This window comes from Hydractinia symbiolongicarpus, chromosome 3 (genome assembly GCF_029227915.1).
Source record: "Hydractinia symbiolongicarpus strain clone_291-10 chromosome 3, HSymV2.1, whole genome shotgun sequence".
In the NCBI taxonomy this organism is placed as follows: domain Eukaryota; kingdom Metazoa; phylum Cnidaria; class Hydrozoa; order Anthoathecata; family Hydractiniidae; genus Hydractinia; species Hydractinia symbiolongicarpus.
The window spans coordinates 30,010,329-30,031,633 of NC_079877.1; the positions used below are offsets into that span (position 1 = coordinate 30,010,329).

Sequence of the window (21,305 nt, forward strand, 5' to 3'; positions counted from 1 at the left end):
AGCCTTTCAAGTTTATTTTTAATTTTGCTTTTCATCGCGGTTTTTATAATGTATATATATAAAAAGATAATATTTTTTTTGAACAATTATTTATTCTTTATTTATAGTTTATTTATATTTTCCTTACTTTCAAGGCCATTTATCGTTTTCTCTGCTTTTTGTCTAGTTACAATTTAGGTTGATTCCATATATCGTTTCTTATTTCTCGTCGATTCGAGCGTTTCAATTTCTTTCAAGCCTTTTCAGTTTTTCTCATCGCGGTTTTCTTTTTTATTTAATGTATATAAAAAAATTTATTTTTTGAACACTTATTTATTCTTAATCTATAATTTTTTTTCATTTTTATATTTCATTTTAGGGAGAAGAACAATTTTGTACAAAATTGAACCCAAATGAATGTTAATAAGAATAATAATAATAATACAGTCATGTTCAACATTTTTCCTGATAATTGCTTAATTTTTAACATTCAACCCACAAGAGTATAATTTTCGGCGTTTCATTATTGTACCCACGCAATGTGAACTTGTCAAAGCTTACTTGTCAAGGGACAGACTTAGGACTTCGGATCTTAGGTTAATTAGTTAGAGCAAAACCCTTCCTGCTAATGTCAGAATAAGCCATTTTTGGTTTAATTGAACTGTTTTGGGACGGGGATTTTATATCTTAAAAATAAGGCAGGATGGCCGAGCGGTCTAAGGCGCTGGTTTTAGGTACCAGTCACTTCGGTGGCGCGAGTTCGAATCTCGCACCTGTCAACTAATCATACATGTCTGAAAAGTACGTCGGACAAACGTTTTTATTTCCGCTTAACTATTTTGCCTAGAAAAATCCGCGAACGTTTAAAAAGGATGTATCACAAGTTTCGCTTGCATGCAGGACGGGATCGCTAAAACTGCTTGACTGTGCAGGTATTTCCGCCCACAATCAGGCAAAACTCTCTAAATAGATAAAAAGTCACGGGACGAATACACTTGCAATGGAATGTGCAGAGCTGGTTGGGTATCAACGTATTATTTTGCGTCACTTACTTATTTGAATTTTTCATACATTTCTGTCATTTTTGCATGTCATCTAGTGCTTAAATACGCGTAAATACTATTTTCTCTGCACGCTCGTCGACATTATGTATTTGAAAAACCGGGCAGGATGGCCGAGCGGTCTAAGGCGCTGGTTTAAGGCACCAGTCACTTCGGTGGCGCGAGTTTGAATCTCGCTCCTGTCATTTTTTATCGCATAACCGGAAATGTCCTCGGACAGAGAATATTGATTACGCTTAAAAACTTCGTCCCCAGAAAGACGCAAATTTAAAAAAAGTATAATCAACAAGTCTTTGTCGCATTGGGGAAAAGTGTCACTTGTACCACTTGATTTTGCGGAAAATTTCGTTTATTTTTTAAAACAGAGATCTAAAGCGTTTAAACGACAGGAGATTTGGATTTACAGCTTGTTAAGAGCGATAGTCCGAATGAAACGTTCTTACAGTCATGTTCAACATTTTCCTTGATAATTGCTTAATTTTTAACATTTAACCCACAAGAGTATAATTTTCGGCGTTTCATTATTGTACTCACGCAATGTGAACTTGTCAAAGCTTACTTGTCAAGGGACAGACTTAGGACTTCGGATCTTAGGTTAATTGGTTAGAGCAAAAACCTTCCTGCTAATGTCAGAATAAGCCATTTTTGGTTTAATTGAACTTTTTTGGGACGGGGATTTTATATCTTAAAAATAAGGCAGGATGGCCGAGCGGTCTAAGGCGCTGGTTTTAGGCACCAGTCACTTCGGTGGCGCGAGTTCGAATGTCGCTCCTGTCAACTAATCATACATGTCTGAAAAGTACGTCGGATAAAAGTTTTTATTTCCGCTTAACTATTTTGCCTGGAAAAATGCGCGAACGTTTAAAAACGATGTATCACAAGTTTCGCTTGCATGCAGGACGGGATCGCTAAAACGGCTTGACTGTGCAGGTATTTCCGCCCACAATCAGGCAAAACTCTCTAAAATGATGAAAAGTCACGGGACGAATACACTTGCAATGGAATGTGCAGAGCTGGTTGGGTATCAACGTATTATTTTGCGTCACTTACTTATTTGAATTTTTCATACATTTCTGTCATTTTTACATGTCATCTAGTGCTTAAATACGCGTAAATACTATTTTCTCTGCACGCTCGTCGACATTATGTATTTGAAAAACCGGGGAGGATGGCCGAGCGGTCTAAGGCGCTGGTTTAAGGCACCAGTCACTTCGGTTGCGCGAGTTTGAATCTCGCTCCTGCCATCTTATATCGCATGTCCGGAAATGTCCTCGGACAGAGGATATTGATTGCGCTTAAAAACTTCTTCCCCAGAAAGACGCAAATTTTAAAAAAGTATAATTAACAAGTCTTCGTCGCATTGGGGAAAAATGGCACTTGTACCACTTGATTTTGCGGAGCATTTCGTTTAATTTACGAAACAGAGATCTAAAGCGTTTAAACGACAGGAGATTTGGATTTACAGCTTGTTAAGAGCGATAGTCCGCATGAAACGTTCTTAGAGTCATGTTCAACATTTTTCTTGATAATTGGTTAGTTTTTAACATTTTACTCACAAAAGTATAATTTACGGCGTTTCATTATTGTACCCACGCAATGTGAACTTGTCAAAGTTTACTTGTCAACGGACAGACTTAGGACTTCGGATCTTAGGTTAATTGGTTAAAGCAAAAACCTTCCTGCTAATGTCAGAATAAGCCATTTTTGGTTTACTTGAACTTTTTTAGGACGGGGATTTTATATCTTAAAAAGAAGGCAGGATGGCCGAGCGGTCTCAGGCTCTGGTTATAGGCACCAGTCACTTTGGTGGCGCGAGTTGGAATCTCGCTCCTGTCAACTAATCATACATGTCTGAAAAGTACGTCGGACAAACATTTTTATTTTCGCTTAACTATTTTGCCTAGAAAAATGCGCGAACGTTTAAAAGGGATGTATCACAAGTTTCGCTTGCATGCAGGACGGGATCGCTAAAACTGCTTGACTGTGCAGGTATTTTCGCCCACAATCAGGCAAAACTCTCTAAAATGATAAAAAGTCACGGGACGAATACACTTGCCATGGAATGTGCAGAGCTGGTTGGGTATCAACGTATTATTTTGCGTCACTTAATTATTTGAATTTTTCATACATTTCTGTCATTTTTGCATGTCATCTAGTGCTTAAATACGCGTAAATACTATTTTCTCCGCACGCTCGTCGACATTATGTATTTGAAAAATCGGGCAGAATGGCCGGGCGGTCTAAGGCGCTGGTTTAAGGCACCAGTCACTTCGGTGGCGCGAGTTTGAATCTCGCTCCTGTCATCTTTTATCGCATGACCGGAAATGTCCTCGGACAGAGAATATTGATTACGCTTAAAAACTTCGTCCCCAGAAAGACGCAAATTTAAAAAAAGTATAATCAACAAGTCTTTGTCGCATTGGGGAAAAGTGTCACTTGTACCACTTGATTTTGTGGAAAATTTCGTTTATTTTTCGAAACAGAGATCTAAAGCGTTTAAACGACAGGAGATTTGGATTTACAGCTTGTTAAGAGCGATAGTCCGAATGAAACGTTCTTACAGTCATGTTCAACATTTTTCTTGATAATTGCATAATTTTTAACATTTTACTCACAAGAGTATAATTTTCGGCGTTTCATTATTGTACCCACGCAATGTGAACTTGTCAAAGTTTACTTGTCAAGGGACAGACTTAAGACTTCGAATCTTATGTTAATTGGTTAGAGCAAAAACCTTCCTGCTAATGTCAGCATAAGCCATTTTTGGTTTACTTGAACTTTTTTTGGACGGGGACTTTATATCTTAAAAAGTAGGCAGGATGGCCGAGCGGTCTAAGGCGCTGGTTTTAGGCACCAGTCACTTTGGTGGCGCGAGTTCGAATCTCGCTCCTGTCAACTAATCCTACATGTCTGAAAATTACGTCGGACAAACGTTTTTATTTCCGCTTAACTATTTTGCCTAGAAAAATCCGCGAACGTTTAAAAAGGATGTATCACAAGTTTCGCTTGCATGCAGGACGGGATCGCTAAAACTGCTTGACTGTGCAGGTATTTCCGCCCACAATCAGGCAAAACTCTCTAAAATGATAAAAAGTCACGGGACGAATACACTTGCCATGGAATGTGCAGAGCTGGTTGGGTATCAACGTATTATTTTGCGTCACTTACTTATTTGAATTTTTCATACATTTCTGTCATTTTTGCATGTCATCTAGTGCTTAAATACGCGTAAATACTATTTTCTCTGCACGCTCGTCGACATTATGTATTTGAAAAACCGGGCAGGATGGTCGAGCGGTCTAAGGCGCTGGTTTGAGGCACCAGTCACTTCGGTGGCGCGAGTTCGAATCTCGCTCCTGTCATCTTTTATCGCATGACCGGAAATGTCCTCGGACAGAGAATATTGATTACGCTTAAAAACTTCTTCCCCAGAAAGACGCAAATTTAAAAAAAGTATAATCAACAAGTCTTTGTCGCATTTGGGAAAAATATCACTTGTACCACTTGATTTGGCGGCAAATTTTGTTTATTTTTCGAAACAGAGATCTAAAGCGTTTAAACGACAGGAGATTTGGATTTACAGCTTGTTAAGAGCGATAGTCCGAATGAAACGGTCTTTGAAGGAAATAAAAAACTCGTTCTTCAAGAAATCGTTATCGTCAAAGGATCAAAAATCTGTCTGGAATACTATTCATCGTATTCTGAGCAATCAAAAAACACGAATCAAACACGATCCTTCAGAAATGAATGAATATTTTAGCAATCTAGCAGCAAACCTAACTGGGAAATCAAACGTCGAGTCTACATTACCAGATGTTATCAAAACTACTGAAAACGAACAATCGTTCAAAATTCAACATACTACTTACAATGAAATAAATAAAATACTAAAAAACCTCAAGAATGACTGCTCCAGTGGTCATGACAATATTCCAATACGATTTATCAAGCCAGTATCAGAATTCATAACATCCCCTCTGGTCCATATTATTAACAATTGCATCAACAAAGAAATATTTCCCCAGCAATGGAAGATTGCTCGTGTTTGCCCAATACCAAAGATCGACACACCAATTAGCACAAAGGACTATCGTCCAATCTCAGTACTGCCAGTATTGTCAAAAATCTACGAGAGAGTAATCTTATCTCAGTTATGTGAATTCATCGAAAGTAATCAACTTTACAATGAAACACAATCCGGTTTTCGCAAAGGTCATACGACTACCACATTGATGCTTAAGCTTCGTGACGACATAAAAAAAGCAATGGCGAAAAGTGAAGTGACACTCTCTATCCTCATCGATTACTCCAATGCTTTCGACACGATTGATCACAAAAATCTGCTGCTGAAACTACGTGATATGAATTTTTCATTTCGTGCTTTAAAGATATTATCAAGTTATCTGAAAGATAGGAAACAATACGTTCAAATTGAAGACAAAATTTCATCTTTAAAATCATTGTTTTACGGTGTACCATAGGGTAGCATACTTGGCCCTGTCCTGTTTAACCTCTACGTCATCGAGTTATCAAATCAAATCAACTCCGCCAGTATCCAATATGCTGATGATACAACATTATATAAACACTGCAAAGTCAGAGATCTATTTCAATCAATCAAAGATATGGAAAAGGATGTAGATAACCTTCTAGCTTGGTCAAAAGAAAACAATCTCTTGTTCAACAGTGACAAGCTTAAGTTAATCATATTCCATTCTAAGCGACTTAGAGCATTTGATTCTGACCGAAGCTATCTTTAACGTTGTGCTGGTATGTCAATCGAGCAGGAAGAAAATGTTAAGTTACTTGGCATTCAATTCGATCAAAATCTATCATGGACCTGCCATATAAACAATGTTATAAAATCCTCGCACTCAACACTACGTGCTCTACGAAAGTTTAGTCGTTTCACACCTTTCCATGTACGCAAAACCTTGGCGGAAACGTTGATCTTATCAAGGATAAGTTACGGTAAGGTTGTCTTCTCGCAAATACCTGATTATCTGATATGTCGGCTACAAAAGATCCAAAACATGGCTGTTGGTTACGTTCTCCGCCGTTATGCTAATCTGCAAGAAGTCACGAATCTAAAATGGCTTCCCGTAAAAGAACATATTGAATTCAGTATAAGTAAACTTGTACACAAATCGAGAATTGATAACAACCATCCAAGCTATCTAAACGTAGAGTTTGTTGTACCAACACGAAATTTGAGATCTTCTACGAAGGAGCCTCTTGTTAAAAATGTTGGAAATGGCACTTTTCAAAACCAAGCACGGTGTTACGATGAAATCCCGGATAGTATAAAAATTATTGAAACTCTAGAAAAATTTACTAAAGAAGCAAAACAATTTTATCTAAATAAGGCAGTCGCTAGAGTCTTGTCTGTTTGAATTCTGTTCGCCGAAGTTTGGGTGCCAATATTCTATCGACCTGTTCATAATCTACCCTTACTCATTTTCAGCTTGTGTTTACTTTTGCCTTTTCTCCTTTTGCGACTAGCCAAGTATATATATGAAATATTTTTTTTTTTTTTTTTTTTTTTTCATAATTCAATTAGTTTATTTTATATTTTCTTACTTCCAAGGCCATTTATCGTTTTCTCTGGGTTTTTTTTTTCTAGTTACTCCTATCTAGGTTGATTCCAATATCGTCTCTATTTATCTTGTCGATTCGAGTGTTTCAATTTCTTTCGAGCCTTTCAAGTTTATTTTTAATTTTGCTTTTCATCGCGGTTTTTATAATGTATATATATAAAAAGATAATATTTTTTTTGAACAATTATTTATTCTTTATTTATAGTTTATTTATATTTTCCTTACTTTCAAGGCCATTTATCGTTTTCTCTGCTTTTTGTCTAGTTACAATTTAGGTTGATTCCATATATCGTTTCTTATTTCTCGTCGATTCGAGCGTTTCAATTTCTTTCAAGCCTTTTCAGTTTTTCTCATCGCGGTTTTCTTTTTTATTTAATGTATATAAAAAAATTTATTTTTTGAACACTTATTTATTCTTAATCTATAATTTTTTTCATTTTTATATTTCATTTTAGGGAGAAGAACAATTTTGTACAAAATTGAACCCAAATAAATGTTAATAAGAATAATAATAATAATACAGTCATGTTCAACATTTTTCTTGATAATTGCTTAATTTTTAACATTCAACCCACAAGAGTATAATTTTCGGCATTTCATTATTGTACCCACGCAATGTGAACTTGTCAAAGCTTACTTGTCAAGGGCCAGACTTAGGACTTCGGATCTTAGGTTAATTGGTTAGAGCAAAACCCTTCCTGCTAATGTCAGAATAAGCCATTTTTGGTTTAATTGAACTGTTTTGGGACGGGGATTTTATATCTTAAAAATAAGGCAGGATGGCCGAGCGGTCTAAGGCGCTGGTTTTAGGTACCAGTCACTTCGGTGGCGCGAGTTCGAATCTCGCTCCTGTCAACTAATCATACATGTCTGAAAAGTACGTCGGACAAACGTTTTTATTTCCGCTTAACTATTTTGCCTAGAAAAATCCGCGAACGTTTAAAAAGGATGTATCACAAGTTTCGCTTGCATGCAGGACGGGATCGCTAAAACTGCTTGACTGTGCAGGTATTTCCGCCCACAATCAGGCAAAACTCTCTAAATAGATAAAAAGTCACGGGACGAATACACTTGCAATGGAATGTGCAGAGCTGGTTGGGTATCAACGTATTATTTTGCGTCACTTACTTATTTGAATTTTTCATACATTTCTGTCATTTTTGCATGTCATCTAGTGCTTAAATACGCGTAAATACTATTTTCTCTGCACGCTCGTCGACATTATGTATTTGAAAAACCGGGCAGGATGGCCGAGCGGTCTAAGGCGCTGGTTTAAGGCACCAGTCACTTCGGTGGCGCGAGTTCGAATCTCGCTCCTGTCATTTTTTATCGCATGACCGGAAATGTCCTCGGACAGAGAATATTGATTACGCTTAAAAACTTCGTCCCCAGAAAGACGCAAATTTAAAAAAAGTATAATCAACAAGTCTTTGTCGCATTGGGGAAAAGTGTCACTTGTACCACTTGATTTTGCGGAAAATTTCGTTTATTTTTTAAAACAGAGATCTAAAGCGTTTAAACGACAGGAGATTTGGATTTACAGCTTGTTAAGAGCGATAGTCCGAATGAAACGTTCTTACAGTTATGTTCAACATTTTTCTTGATAATTGCTTAATTTTTAACATTTAACCCACACGAGTATAATTTTCGGCGTTTCATTATTGTACCCACGCAATGTGAACTTGTCAAAGCTTACTTGTCAAGGGACAGACTTAGGACTTCGGATCTTAGGTTAATTGGTTAGAGCAAAAACCTTCCTGCTAATGTCAGAATAAGCCATTTTTGGTTTAATTGAACTTTTTTGGGACGGGGATTTTATATCTTAAAAACAAGGCAGGATGGCCGAGCGGTCTAAGGCGCTGGTTTTAGGTACCAGTCACTTCGGTGGCGCGAGTTCGAATCTCGCTCCTGTGAACTAATCATACATGTCTGGAAAGTACGTCGGACAGACGTTTTTATTTCCGCTTAACTATTTTGCCTAGAAAAATCCGCGAACGTTTAAAAAGGATGTATCACAAGTTTCGCTTGCATGCAGGACGGGATCGCTAAAACTGCTTGACTGTGCAGGTATTTCCGCCCACAATCAGGCAAAACTCTCTAAATAGATAAAAAGTCACGGGACGAATACACTTGCAATGGAATGTGCAGAGCTGGTTGGGTATCAACGTATTATTTTGCGTCACTTACTTATTTGAATTTTTCATACATTTCTGTCATTTTTGCATGTCATCTAGTGCTTAAATACGCGTAAATACTATTTTCTCTGCACGCTCGTCGACATTATGTATTTGAAAAACCGGGCAGGATGGCCGAGCGGTCTAAGGCGCTGGTTTAAGGCACGAGTCACTTCGGTGGCGCGAGTTCGAATCTCGCTCCTGTCATTTTTTATCGCATGACCGGAAATGTCCTCGAACAGAGAATATTGATTACGCTTAAAAACTTCGTCCCCAGAAAGACGCAAATTTAAAAAAAGTATAATCAACAAGTCTTTGTCGCATTGGGGAAAAGTGTCACTTGTACCACTTGATTTTGCGGAAAATTTCGTTTATTTTTTAAAACAGAGATCTAAAGCGTTTAAACGACAGGAGATTTGGATTTACAGCTTGTTAAGAGCGATAGTCCGAATGAAACGTTCTTACAGTCATGTTCAACATTTTTCTTGATAATTGCTTAGTTTTTAACATTTAACCCACAAGAGTATAATTTTCGGCGTTTCATTATTGTACCCACGCAATGTGAACTTGTCAAAGCTTACTTGTCAAGGGACAGACTTAGGACTTCGGATCTTAGGTTAATTGGTTAGAGCAAAAACCTTCCTGCTAATGTCAGAATAAGCCATTTTTGGTTTAATTGAACTTTTTTGGGACGGGGATTTTATATCTTAAAAATAAGGCAGGATGGCCGAGCGGTCTACGGCGCTGGTTTTAGGCACCAGTCACTTCGGTGGCGCGAGTTCGAATCTCGCTCCTGTCAACTAATCATACATGTCTGAAAAGTACGTCGGATAAAAGTTTTTATTTCCGCTTAACTATTTTGCCTGGAAAAATGCGCGAACGTTTAAAAACGATGTATCACAAGTTTCGCTTGCATGCAGGACGGGATCGCTAAAACGGCTTGACTGTGCAGGTATTTCCGCCCACAATCAGGCAAAACTCTCTAAAATGATGAAAAGTCACGGGACGAATACACTTGCAATGGAATGTGCAGAGCTGGTTGGGTATCAACGTATTATTTTGCGTCACTTACTTATTTGAATTTTTCATACATTTCTGTCATTTTTACATGTCATCTAGTGCTTAAATACGCGTAAATACTATTTTCTCTGCACGCTCGTCGACATTATGTATTTGAAAAACCGGGCAGGGTGGCCGAGCGGTCTAAGGCGCTGGTTTAAGGCACCAGTCACTTCGGTGGCGCGAGTTTGAATCTCGCTTCTGTCATCTTATATCGCATGTCCGGAAATGTCCTCGGACAGAGGATATTGATTGCGCTTAAAAACTTCATCCCCAGAAAGACGCAAATTTTAAAAAAGTAAAATTAACAAGTCTTCGTCGCATTGGGGAAAAATGGCACTTGTACCACTTGATTTTGCGGAGCATTTCGTTTAATTTACGAAACAGAGATCTAAAGCGTTTAAACGACAGGAGATTTGGATTTACAGCTTGTTAAGAGCGATAGTCCGCATGAAACGTTCTTAGAGTCATGTTCAACATTTTTCTTGATAATTTGTTAGTTTTTAACATTTTACTCACAAGAGTATAATTTTAGGCGTTTCATTATTGTACCCACGCAATGTGAACTTGTCAAAGTTTACTTGTCAATGGACAGACTTAGGACTTCGGATCTTAGGTTAATTGGTTAGAGCAAAAACCTTCCTGATAATGTCAGAATAAGTCATTTTTGGTTTACTTGAACTTTTTTGGGACGGGGATTTTATATCTTAAAAATAAGGCAGGATGGCCGAGCGGTATAAGGCGTTAGTTTTAGGCACCAGTCACTTCGGTGGCGCGAGTTCGAATCTCGCTCCTGTCAACTAATCATACATGTCTGAAAAGTACGTCGGACAAACGTTTTTATTTCCGCTTAACTATTTTGCCTAGAAAAATGCGCGAACGTTTAAAAAGGATGTATCACAAGTTTCGCTTGCATGCAGGACGGGATCGCTAAAACTGCTTGACTGTGCAGGTATTTCCGCCCACAATCAGGCAAAACTCTCTAAAATGATGAAAAGTCACGGGACGAATACACTTGCAATGGAATGTGCAGAGCTGGTTGGGTATCAACGTATTATTTTGCGTCACTTACTTATTTGAATTTTTCATACATTTCTGTCATTTTTACATGTCATCTAGTGCTTAAATACGCGTAAAAACTATTTTCTCTGCACGCTCGTCGACATTATGTATTTGAAAAACCGGGCAGGATGGCCGAGCGGTCTAAGGCGCTGGTTTAAGGCACCAGTCACTTCGGTAACGCGAGTTCGAATCTCGCTCCTGTCATCTTATATCGCATGACCGGAAATGTCCTCGGACAGAGAATATTGATTACGCTTAAAAACTTCGTCCCCAGACAGACGCATGTTTTAGAAAAAGTATAATTAACAAGTCTTTGTCGCATTGGGGAAAAATGTCACTTGTACCACTTGATTTTGCGGAACATTTCGTTTATTTTTCGAAACAGAGATCTAAAGCGTTTAAACGACAGGAGATTTGGATTTACAGCTTGTTAAGAGCGATAGTCCGCATGAAACGTTCTTAGAGTCATGTTCAACATTTTTCTTGATAATTGGTTAGTTTTTAACATTTTACTCACAAGAGTATAATTTTCAGCGTTTCATTATTGTACCCACGCAATGTGAACTTGTCAAAGTTTACTTGTCAAGGGACAGACTTAGGACTTCGGATCTTAGGTTAATTGGTTAGAGCAAAAACCTTCCTGCTAATGTCAGAATAAGTCATTTTTGGTTTACTTGAACTTTTTTGGGACGGGGAATTTATATCTTAAAAATAAGGCAGGATGGCCGAGCGGTATAAGGCGTTAGTTTTAGGCACCAGTCACTTCGGTGGCGCGAGTTCGAATCTCGCTCCTGTCAACTAATTATACATGTCTGAAAAGTACGTCGGACAAACGTTTTTATTTCCGCTTAACTATTTTGCCTAGAAAAATGCGCGAACGTTTAAAAAGGATGTATCACAAGTTTCGCTTGCATGCAGGACGGGATCGCTAAAACTGCTTGACTGTGCAGGTATTTCCGCCCACAATCAGGCAAAACTCTCTAAATAGATAAAAAGTCACGGGACGAATACACTTGCAATGGAATGTGCAGAGCTGGTTGGGTATCAACGTATTATTTTGCGTCACTTACTTATTTGAATTTTTCATACATTTCTGTCATTTTTGCATGTCATCTAGTGTTTAAATACACGTAAATACTATTTTCTCTGCACGCTCGTCGACATTATGTATTTGAAAAACCGGGCAGGATGGCCGAGCGGTCTAAGGCGCTGGTTTAAGGCACCAGTCACTTCGGTGGCGCGAGTTCGAATCTCGCTCCTGTCATTTTTTATCGCATGACCGGAAATGTCCTCGGACAGAGAATATTGATTACGCTTAAAAACTTCGTCCCCAGAAAGACGCAAATTTAAAAAAAGTATAATCAACAAGTCTTTGTCGCATTGGGGAAAAGTGTCACTTGTACCACTTGATTTTGCGGAAAATTTCGTTTATTTTTTAAAACAGAGATCTAAAGCGTTTAAACGAAAGAAGATTTGGATTTACAGCTTGTTAAGAGCGATAGTCCGAATGAAACGTTCTTAAAGTCATGTTCAACATTTTTCTTGATAATTGCTTAATTTTTAACATTTAACCCACAAGAGTATAATTTTCGGCGTTTCATTATTGTACCCACGCAATGTGAACTTGTCAAAGCTTACTTGTCAAGGGACAGACTTAGGACTTCGGATCTTAGGTTAATTGGTTAGAGCAAAAACCTTCCTGCTAATGTCAGAATAAGCCATTTTTGGTTTAATTGAACTTTTTTGGGACGGGGATTTTATATCTTAAAAACAAGGCAGGATGGCCGAGCGGTCTAAGGCGCTGGTTTTAGGTACCAGTCACTTCGGTGGCGCGAGTTCGAATCTCGCTCCTGTCAACTAATCATACATGTCTGGAAAGTACGTCGGACAAACGTTTTTATTTCCGCTTAACTATTTTGCCTAGAAAAATCCGCGAACGTTTAAAAAGGATGTATCACAAGTTTCGCTTGCATGCAGGACGGGATCGCTAAAACTGCTTGACTGTGCAGGTATTTCCGCCCACAATCAGGCAAAACTCTCTAAATAGATAAAAAGTCACGGGACGAATACACTTGCAATGGAATGTGCAGAGCTGGTTGGGTATCAACGTATTATTTTGCGTCACTTACTTATTTGAATTTTTCATACATTTCTGTCATTTTTGCATGTCATCTAGTGCTTAAATACGCGTAAATACTATTTTCTCTGCACGCTCGTCGACATTATGTATTTGAAAAACCGGGCAGGATGGCCGAGCAGTCTAAGGCGCTGGTTTAAGGCACCAGTCACTTCGGTGGCGCGAGTTCGAATCTCGCTCCTGTCATTTTTTATCGCATGACCGGAAATGTCCTCTGACAGAGAATATTGATTACGCTTAAAAACTTCGTCCCCAGAAAGACGCAAATTTAAAAAAAGTATAATCAACAAGTCTTTGTCGCATTGGGGAAAAGTGTCACTTGTACCACTTGATTTTGCGGAAAATTTCGTTTATTTTTTAAAACAGAGATCTAAAGCGTTTAAACGACAGGAGATTTGGATTTACAGCTTGTTAAGAGCGATAGTCCGAATGAAACGTTCTTACAGTCATGTTCAACATTTTTCTTGATAATTGCTTAATTTTTAACATTTAACCCACAAGAGTATAATTTTCGGCGTTTCATTATTGTACCCACGCAATGTGAACTTGTCAAAGCTTACTTGTCAAGGGACAGACTTAGGACTTCGGATCTTAGGTTAATTGGTTAGAGCAAAAACCTTCCTGCTAATGTCAGAATAAGCCATTTTTGGTTTAATTGAACTTTTTTGGGACGGGGATTTTATATCTTAAAGAAAAGGCAGGATGGCCGAGCGGTCTACGGCGCTGGTTTTAGGCACCAGTCACTTCGGTGGCGCGAGTTCGAATCTCGCTCCTGTCAACTAATCATACATGTCTGAAAAGTACGTCGGATAAAAGTTTTTATTTCCGCTTAACTATTTTGCCTGGAAAAATGCGCGAACGTTTAAAAACGATGTATCACAAGTTTCGCTTGCATGCAGGACGGGATCGCTAAAACGGCTTGACTGTGCAGGTATTTCCGCCCACAATCAGGCAAAACTCTCTAAAATGATGAAAAGTCACGGGACGAATACACTTGCAATGGAATGTGCAGAGCTGGTTGGGTATCAACGTATTATTTTGCGTCACTTACTTATTTGAATTTTTCATACATTTCTGTCATTTTTACATGTCATCTAGTGCTTAAATACGCGTAAATACTATTTTCTCTGCACGCTCGTCGACATTATGTATTTGAAAAACCGGGCAGGATGGCCGAGCGGTCTAAGGCGCTGGTTTAAGGCACCAGTCACTTCGGTGGCGCGAGTTTGAATCTCGCTTCTGTCATCTTATATCGCATGTCCGGAAATGTCCTCGGACAGAGGATATTGATTGCGCTTAAAAACTTCTTCCCCAGAAAGACGCAAATTTTAAAAAAGTAAAATTAACAAGTCTTCGTCGCATTGGGGAAAAATGGCACTTGTACCACTTGATTTTGCGGAGCATTTCGTTTAATTTACGAAACAGAGATCTAAAGCGTTTAAACGACAGGAGATTTGGATTTACAGCTTGTTAAGAGCGATAGTCCGCATGAAACGTTCTTAGAGTCATGTTCAACATTTTTCTTGATAATTGGTTAGTTTTTAACATTTTACTCACAAGAGTATAATTTTAGGCGTTTCATTATTGTACCCACGCAATGTGAACTTGTCAAAGTTTACTTGTCAATGGACAGACTTAGGACTTCGGATCTTAGGTTAATTGGTTAGAGCAAAAACCTTCCTGCTAATGTCAGAATAAGTCATTTTTGGTTTACTTGAACTTTTTTGGGACGGGGATTTTATATCTTAAAAATAAGGCAGGATGGCCGAGCGGTATAAGGCGTTAGTTTTAGGCACCAGTCACTTCGGTGGCGCGAGTTCGAATCTCGCTCCTGTCAACTAATCATACATGTCTGAAAAGTACGTCGGACAAACGTTTTTATTTCCGCTTAACTATTTTGCCTAGAAAAATGCGCGAACGTTTAAAAAGGATGTATCACAAGTTTCGCTTGCATGCAGGACGGGATCGCTAAAACTGCTTGACTGTGCAGGTATTTCCGCCCACAATCAGGCAAAACTCTCTAAAATGATGAAAAGTCACGGGACGAATACACTTGCAATGGAATGTGCAGAGCTGGTTGGGTATCAACGTATTATTTTGCGTCACTTACTTATTTGAATTTTTCATACATTTCTGTCATTTTTACATGTCATCTAGTGCTTAAATACGCGTAAAAACTATTTTCTCTGCACGCTCGTCGACATTATGTATTTGAAAAACCGGGCAGGATGGCCGAGCGGTCTAAGGCGCTGGTTTAAGGCACCAGTCACTTCGGTAACGCGAGTTCGAATCTCGCTCCTGTCATCTTATATCGCATGACCGGAAATGTCCTCGGACAGAGGATATTGATTACGCTTAAAAACTTCGTCCCCAGACAGATGCATATTTTAGAAAAAGTATAATTAACAAGTCTTTGTCGCATTGGGGAAAAATGTCACTTGTACCACTTGATTTTGCGGAACATTTCGTTTATTTTTCGAAACAGAGATCTAAAGCGTTTAAACGACAGGAGATTTGGATTTACAGCTTGTTAAGAGCGATTGTCCGAATGAAACGTTCTTACAGTCATGTTCAACATATTTCTTGATAGTTGCATAATTTTTAACATTTAACCCACAAGAGTATAATTTTTGGCGTTTCATTATTGTACCCACGTAATGTGAACTTGTCAAAGTTTACTTGTCAGCGGACAGACTTATGACTTCGGATCTTAGGTTAATTGGTTAGAGCAAAAACCTTCCTGCTAATGTCAGCATAAGCCATTTTTGGTTTACTTGAACTTTTTTGGGACGGGGACTTTATATCTTAAAAAGTAGGCAGGATGGCCGAGCGGTCTAAGGCGCTGGTTTTAAGCACCAGTCACTTTGGTGGCGCGAGCTCAAATCTCGCTCCTGTCAACTAATCATACATGTCTGAAAAGTACGTCAGGCAAACATTTTTATTTCCGCTTAACTATTTTGCCTAGAAAAATGCGCGAACGTTTAAAAAGGATGTATCACAAGTTTCGCTTGCATGCAGGACAGGATCGCTAAAACTGCTTGACTGTGCAGATAATTCTGCCCACAATCAGGCAAAACTCTCTTAATTGATGAAAAGTGACGGGACGAATGCACTTGCAATGGAATGTGCAGAGCTGGTTGGGTATCAACGTATTATTTTGCGTCACTTACTTATTTGAATTTTTCATACATTTCGGTCATTTTTACATGTCATCTTGTGCTTAAATACGCGTAAATACTATTTTCTCTGCACGCTCGTCGACATTATGTATTTGAAAAACCGGGCAGGATGGCCAAGCGGTCTATGACGCTGGTTTAAGGCACCAGTCACTTCGGTGGCGCGAGTTTGAATCTCGCTCCTGTCATCTTATATCGCATGACCGGAAATGTCCTCGGACAGAGAATATTGATTACGCTTAAAAACTTCGTCCCCAGAAAGACGCAAATTTAAAAAAAGCATAATCAACAAGTCTTTGTCGCATTGGGGAAAAGTGTCACTTGTACCACTTGATTTTGCGGAACATTTCGTTTATTTTTCGAAACAGAGATCTAAAGCGTTTAAACGACAGGAGATTTGGATTTACAGCTTGTTAAGAGCGATTGTCCGAATGAAACGTTCTTACAGTCATGTTCAACATATTTCTTGATAGTTGCATAATTTTTAACATTTAACCCACAAGAGTATAATTTTTGGCATTTCATTATTGTACCCAAGCAATGTGAACTTGTCAAAGTTTACTTGTCAAGGGACAGACTTAGGACTTCGGATCTTAGGTAAATTGGTTAGAGCAAAAACCTTCCTGCTAATGTCAGAATAAGCCATTTTTGGTTTACTTGAACTTTTTTGGGACGGGGATTTTATATTTTAAAAAGAAGGCAGGATGGCCGAGCGGTCTAAGGCGCTTGTTTTAGGCACCAGTCACTTCGGTGGCCGAGTTCAAATATCGCTCCTGTCAACTAGTCATACATGTCTGAAAAGTACGTCGGACAAAAGTTTAGATTTCCGCTTAACTATTTTGCCTGGAAAAATGCGCGAACGTTTAAAAAGGATGTATCACAAGTTTCGCTTGCATGCAGGAAGGGATCGCTAAAACTGCTTGACTGTGCAGGTAATTCCGCCCACAATCAAGCAAAACCCTCTAAATTGATGAAAAGTCACGGGACGAATACACTTGCAATGGAATGTGCGGAGCTGGTTGGGTATCAACGTATTAATTCGCGTCACTTACTTATTTGAATTTTTCATACATTTCGGTCATTTTTACATGTCATCTAGTGCTTAAATACGCGTAAATACTATTTTTTCTGCACGCTCGTCCACATTATGTATTTGAAAAACCGGGCAGGATGGCCGAGCGGTCTAAGGCGCTGGTTTAAGGCACCAGTCACTTCGGTGGCGCGAGTTCGAATCTCGCTCCTGTCATCTTATATCGCATGTCCGGAAATGTCCTCGGACAGAGGATATTGATTGTGCTTAAAAACTTCGTCCCCAGAAAGACGCAAATTTAAAAAAAGTATAATTAACAAGTCTTCGTCGCCTTGGGGAAAAATGGCACTTGTACCACTTCATTTTGCGGAACATTTCGTTTATTTTTCGAAACAGAGATCTAAAGCGTTTAAACGACAGGAGATTTGGATTTACAGCTTGTTAAGAGCGATAGTCCGAATGAAACCGTCTTACAGTCATGTTCAACATTTTTATTGATAATTGCATAATTTTTAACATTTAACCCACAAGAGTATAATTTTCGGCGTTTCATTATGGTACCCACGCAATGTGAACTTGTCAAAGTTTACTTGTCAAGGGACAGACTTAGGACTTCGGATCTTAGGTTAATTAGTTAGAGCAAAAACCTTCCTGCTAATGTCAGAATAAGTCATTTTTGGTTTACTTGAACTTTTTTGGGACGGGGATTTTATATCTTAAAAAGAAGGCAGGATGGCCGAGCGGTCTAAGGCGCTGGTTTTAGGCACCAGTCACTTTGGTGGCGCGAGTTCGAATCTCGCTCCTGTCACCTAATCATACATGTCTGAAAAGGTACGTCGGACAAACGTTTTTATTTCCGCTTAACTATTTTGCATGGAAAAATGCGCGAACGTTTAAAAAGGATGTATCACAAGTTTCGCTTGCATGCAGGACGGGATCGCTAAAACTGCTTGACTGTGCAGGTAATTCCGCCCACAATCAGGCAAAACTCTCGAAATTGATGAAAAGTCACGGGACGAATACACTTGCAATGGAATGTGCAGTGCTGGTTGGGTATCAACGTATTATTTTGCGTCACTTACTTATTTGAATTTTTCATACATTTCTGTCATTTTTACATGTCATCTAGTGCTTAAATACGCGTAAATACTATTTTCTCTGCACGCTCGTCGACATTATGTATTTGAAAAACCGGGCAGGATGGCCGAGCGGTCTAAGGCACTGGTTTAAGGCACCAGTCACTTCGGTGGCGCGAGTTTGAATCTCGCTCCTGTCATCTTATATCGCATGACCGGAAATGTCCTCGGACAGAGAATATTGATTACGCTTAAAAACTTCGTCCCCAGACAGACGCATATTTTAGAAAAAGTATAATTAACAAGTCTTTGTCGCATTGGGGAAAAATGTCACTTGTACCACTTGATTTTGTGGAACATTTCGTTTATTTTTCGAAACAGAGATCTAAATCGTTTAAACGACAGGAGATTTGGATTTACAGCTTGTTAAGAGCGATTGTCCGAATGAAACGTTCTTACAGTCATGTTCAACATATTTCTTGATAGTTGCATAATTTTTAACATTTAACCCACAAGAGTATAATTTTTGGCGTTTCATTATTGTACCCACGCAATGTGAACTTGTCAAAGTTTACTTGTCAACGGACAGACTTAGGACTTCGGATCTTAGGTTAATTGGCTAAAGCAAAAACCTTCCTGCTAATGTCAGAATAAGCCATTTTTGGTTTACTTGAACTTTTTTGGGACGGGGATTTTATATCTTAAAAAGAAGGCACGATGGCCGAGCGGTCTAAGGCTCTGGTTTTAGGCACCAGTCACTTCGGTTGCGCGAGTTCGAATCTCGCTCCTGTCAACTAATCATACATGTCTGAAAAGTACGTTGGACAAACGTTTTTATTTCCGCTTAACTATTTTGCCTAGAAAAATGCGCGAACGTTTAAAAAGGATGTATCACAAGTTTCGCTTGCATGCAGGACGGAATCGCTAAAACTGCTTGACTGTGCAGGTATTTCCGCCCACAATCAGGCAAACTCTCTAAATTGATGAAAAGTCACGGAATGAAGACACTTGCAATGGAATGTGCAGAGCTGGTTGGGTATCAACGTATTATTTTGCGTCACTTACTTATTTGAATTTTTCATACATTTCTGTCATTTTTAAATGTCATCTAGTGCTTAAATACGCGTAAATACTATTTTCTCTGCACGCTCGTCGACAATATGTATTAGAAAAACCGGGTAGGATGGCCGAGCGGTCTAAGGCACTGGTTTAAGGCACCAGTCACTTCGGTGGCGCGAGTTTGAATCTCGCTTCTGTCATCTTATATCGCATGACCGGAAATGTCCTCGGACAGAGAACATTGATTACGCTTAAAAACTTCGTCCCCAGACAGACGCATATTTTAGAAAAAGTATAATTAACAAGTCTTTGTCGCATTGGGGTAAAATGTCACTTGTACCACTTGATTTTGCGGAACATTTCGTTTATTTTTCGAAACAGAGATCTAAAGCGTTTAAACGACAGGAGATTTGGATTTACAGATTGTGAAGAGCGATAGTACGAATGAAACCTTCTTACAGTCATGTTCAACATATTTCTTGATAGTTGCATAATTTTTAACATTTAACCCACAAGAGTATAATTTTTGGCGTTTCATTATTGTACCCACGCAATGTGAACTTGTCAAAGTTTACTTGTCAACGGACAGACTTAGGACTTCGGATCTTAGGTTAATTGGTTAGAGCAAAAACCTCCCTGCTAATGTCAGCATAAGCCATTTTTGGGTCACTTGAACTTTTTTGGGACGGGGACTTTATATCTTAAAAAGTAGGCAGGATGGCCGAGCGGTCTAAGGCGCTGGTTTTAGGCACCAGTCACTTTGGTGGCGCGAGTTCAAATCTCACTCCTGTCAACTAGTCATACATGTCTGAAAAGTTCGTCAGGCAAACATTTTTATTTCTGCTTAACTATTTTGCCTAGAAAAATGCGCGAACGTTTAAAAAGGATGTATCACAAGTTTCGCTTGCATGCAGGACGGGATCGCTAAAACTGCTTGACTGTGCAGGTAATTCCGCCCACAATCAGGCAAAACTTTCTTAATTGATGAAAAGTCACGGGACGAATGCACTTGCAATGGAATGTGCAGAGCTGGTTGGGTATCAACGTATTATTTTGCGTCACTTACTTATTTGATATTTTCATACATTTCTGTGATTTTTACATGTCATCTAGTGCTTAAATACGCGTAAATACTATTTTCTCTGCACGCTCGTCGACAATATGTATTAGAAAAACCGGGTAGGATGGCCGAGCGGTCTAAGGCACTGGTTTAAGGCACCAGTCACTTCGGTGGCGCGAGTTTGAATCTCGCTCCTGTCATCTTATATCGCATGACCGGAAATGTCCTCGGACAGAGAACATTGATTACGCTTAAAAACTTCGTCCCCAGACAGACGCATATTTTAGAAAAAGTATAATTAACAAGTCTTTGTCGCATTGGGGAAAAATGTCACTTGTACCACTTGATTTTGCGGAACATTTCGTTTATTTTTCGAAACAGAGATCTAAAGCGTTTAAACGACAGGAGATTTGGACTTACAGCTTGTTAAGAGCGATTGTCCGAATGAAACGTTCTTACAGTCATGTTCAACATATTTCTTGATAGTTGCATAATTTTTAACATTTAACCCACAAGAGTATAATTTTTGGCGTTTCATTATTGTACCCACGCAATGTGAACTTGTCAAAGTTTACTTGTCAACGGACAGACTTAGGACTTCGGATCTTAGGTTAATTGGTTAGAGCAAAAACCTTCCTGCTGATGTCAGCATAAGCCATTTTTGGTTTACTTGAACTTTTTTGGGACGGGGACTTTATAACTTAAAAAGAAGGCAGGATGGCCGAACGGTCTAAGGCGCTGGTTTTAGGCATCAGTCACTTTGGTGGCGCGAGTTCAAATCTCGCTCCTGTCAACTAGTCATACATGTCTGAAAAGTACGTCAGGCAAACATTTT

The 21,305-nt window shown here is 38.9% G+C and overlaps 28 non-coding genes across 28 annotated transcripts; all 28 read left to right on the forward strand.

The window, feature by feature from the left end:
- The first annotated feature begins 676 nt into the window (after positions 1-676).
- Trnal-uag (transfer RNA leucine (anticodon UAG)) lies at positions 677-758 on the forward strand. Its single transcript has one exon. It is a non-coding gene; the product is annotated as a tRNA-Leu (tRNA).
- Positions 759-1,143: 385 nt separating this feature from the next.
- Trnal-aag (transfer RNA leucine (anticodon AAG)) lies at positions 1,144-1,225 on the forward strand. Its single transcript has one exon. It is a non-coding gene; the product is annotated as a tRNA-Leu (tRNA).
- Positions 1,226-1,735: 510 nt separating this feature from the next.
- Positions 1,736-1,817, forward strand: Trnal-uag (transfer RNA leucine (anticodon UAG)). The gene has a single exon. It is a non-coding gene; the product is annotated as a tRNA-Leu (tRNA).
- A 2,036-nt stretch (positions 1,818-3,853) lies between these two features.
- Positions 3,854-3,935, forward strand: Trnal-uag (transfer RNA leucine (anticodon UAG)). Its single transcript has one exon. It is a non-coding gene; the product is annotated as a tRNA-Leu (tRNA).
- A 385-nt stretch (positions 3,936-4,320) lies between these two features.
- Positions 4,321-4,402, forward strand: Trnal-gag (transfer RNA leucine (anticodon GAG)). Its single transcript has one exon. It is a non-coding gene; the product is annotated as a tRNA-Leu (tRNA).
- Positions 4,403-7,410: 3,008 nt separating this feature from the next.
- On the forward strand, positions 7,411-7,492 carry Trnal-uag (transfer RNA leucine (anticodon UAG)). The gene has a single exon. It is a non-coding gene; the product is annotated as a tRNA-Leu (tRNA).
- A 385-nt stretch (positions 7,493-7,877) lies between these two features.
- On the forward strand, positions 7,878-7,959 carry Trnal-aag (transfer RNA leucine (anticodon AAG)). Its single transcript has one exon. It is a non-coding gene; the product is annotated as a tRNA-Leu (tRNA).
- A 510-nt stretch (positions 7,960-8,469) lies between these two features.
- On the forward strand, positions 8,470-8,551 carry Trnal-uag (transfer RNA leucine (anticodon UAG)). Its single transcript has one exon. It is a non-coding gene; the product is annotated as a tRNA-Leu (tRNA).
- A 385-nt stretch (positions 8,552-8,936) lies between these two features.
- Trnal-aag (transfer RNA leucine (anticodon AAG)) lies at positions 8,937-9,018 on the forward strand. Its single transcript has one exon. It is a non-coding gene; the product is annotated as a tRNA-Leu (tRNA).
- Positions 9,019-9,528: 510 nt separating this feature from the next.
- On the forward strand, positions 9,529-9,610 carry Trnal-uag (transfer RNA leucine (anticodon UAG)). The gene has a single exon. It is a non-coding gene; the product is annotated as a tRNA-Leu (tRNA).
- Positions 9,611-9,995: 385 nt separating this feature from the next.
- Trnal-aag (transfer RNA leucine (anticodon AAG)) lies at positions 9,996-10,077 on the forward strand. Its single transcript has one exon. It is a non-coding gene; the product is annotated as a tRNA-Leu (tRNA).
- Positions 10,078-10,587: 510 nt separating this feature from the next.
- On the forward strand, positions 10,588-10,669 carry Trnal-uag (transfer RNA leucine (anticodon UAG)). Its single transcript has one exon. It is a non-coding gene; the product is annotated as a tRNA-Leu (tRNA).
- Positions 10,670-11,054: 385 nt separating this feature from the next.
- Trnal-aag (transfer RNA leucine (anticodon AAG)) lies at positions 11,055-11,136 on the forward strand. Its single transcript has one exon. It is a non-coding gene; the product is annotated as a tRNA-Leu (tRNA).
- Positions 11,137-11,647: 511 nt separating this feature from the next.
- Positions 11,648-11,729, forward strand: Trnal-uag (transfer RNA leucine (anticodon UAG)). The gene has a single exon. It is a non-coding gene; the product is annotated as a tRNA-Leu (tRNA).
- A 385-nt stretch (positions 11,730-12,114) lies between these two features.
- Trnal-aag (transfer RNA leucine (anticodon AAG)) lies at positions 12,115-12,196 on the forward strand. The gene has a single exon. It is a non-coding gene; the product is annotated as a tRNA-Leu (tRNA).
- Positions 12,197-12,706: 510 nt separating this feature from the next.
- On the forward strand, positions 12,707-12,788 carry Trnal-uag (transfer RNA leucine (anticodon UAG)). Its single transcript has one exon. It is a non-coding gene; the product is annotated as a tRNA-Leu (tRNA).
- A 385-nt stretch (positions 12,789-13,173) lies between these two features.
- Positions 13,174-13,255, forward strand: Trnal-aag (transfer RNA leucine (anticodon AAG)). Its single transcript has one exon. It is a non-coding gene; the product is annotated as a tRNA-Leu (tRNA).
- Positions 13,256-13,765: 510 nt separating this feature from the next.
- On the forward strand, positions 13,766-13,847 carry Trnal-uag (transfer RNA leucine (anticodon UAG)). Its single transcript has one exon. It is a non-coding gene; the product is annotated as a tRNA-Leu (tRNA).
- Positions 13,848-14,232: 385 nt separating this feature from the next.
- Trnal-aag (transfer RNA leucine (anticodon AAG)) lies at positions 14,233-14,314 on the forward strand. The gene has a single exon. It is a non-coding gene; the product is annotated as a tRNA-Leu (tRNA).
- Positions 14,315-14,824: 510 nt separating this feature from the next.
- Trnal-uag (transfer RNA leucine (anticodon UAG)) lies at positions 14,825-14,906 on the forward strand. Its single transcript has one exon. It is a non-coding gene; the product is annotated as a tRNA-Leu (tRNA).
- A 385-nt stretch (positions 14,907-15,291) lies between these two features.
- Positions 15,292-15,373, forward strand: Trnal-aag (transfer RNA leucine (anticodon AAG)). Its single transcript has one exon. It is a non-coding gene; the product is annotated as a tRNA-Leu (tRNA).
- A 2,036-nt stretch (positions 15,374-17,409) lies between these two features.
- Trnal-aag (transfer RNA leucine (anticodon AAG)) lies at positions 17,410-17,491 on the forward strand. Its single transcript has one exon. It is a non-coding gene; the product is annotated as a tRNA-Leu (tRNA).
- Positions 17,492-18,001: 510 nt separating this feature from the next.
- On the forward strand, positions 18,002-18,083 carry Trnal-uag (transfer RNA leucine (anticodon UAG)). Its single transcript has one exon. It is a non-coding gene; the product is annotated as a tRNA-Leu (tRNA).
- A 386-nt stretch (positions 18,084-18,469) lies between these two features.
- On the forward strand, positions 18,470-18,551 carry Trnal-aag (transfer RNA leucine (anticodon AAG)). The gene has a single exon. It is a non-coding gene; the product is annotated as a tRNA-Leu (tRNA).
- A 977-nt stretch (positions 18,552-19,528) lies between these two features.
- Trnal-aag (transfer RNA leucine (anticodon AAG)) lies at positions 19,529-19,610 on the forward strand. The gene has a single exon. It is a non-coding gene; the product is annotated as a tRNA-Leu (tRNA).
- A 511-nt stretch (positions 19,611-20,121) lies between these two features.
- Positions 20,122-20,203, forward strand: Trnal-uag (transfer RNA leucine (anticodon UAG)). Its single transcript has one exon. It is a non-coding gene; the product is annotated as a tRNA-Leu (tRNA).
- Positions 20,204-20,588: 385 nt separating this feature from the next.
- On the forward strand, positions 20,589-20,670 carry Trnal-aag (transfer RNA leucine (anticodon AAG)). The gene has a single exon. It is a non-coding gene; the product is annotated as a tRNA-Leu (tRNA).
- A 511-nt stretch (positions 20,671-21,181) lies between these two features.
- On the forward strand, positions 21,182-21,263 carry Trnal-uag (transfer RNA leucine (anticodon UAG)). Its single transcript has one exon. It is a non-coding gene; the product is annotated as a tRNA-Leu (tRNA).
- The last annotated feature ends 42 nt before the right edge of the window (positions 21,264-21,305 follow it).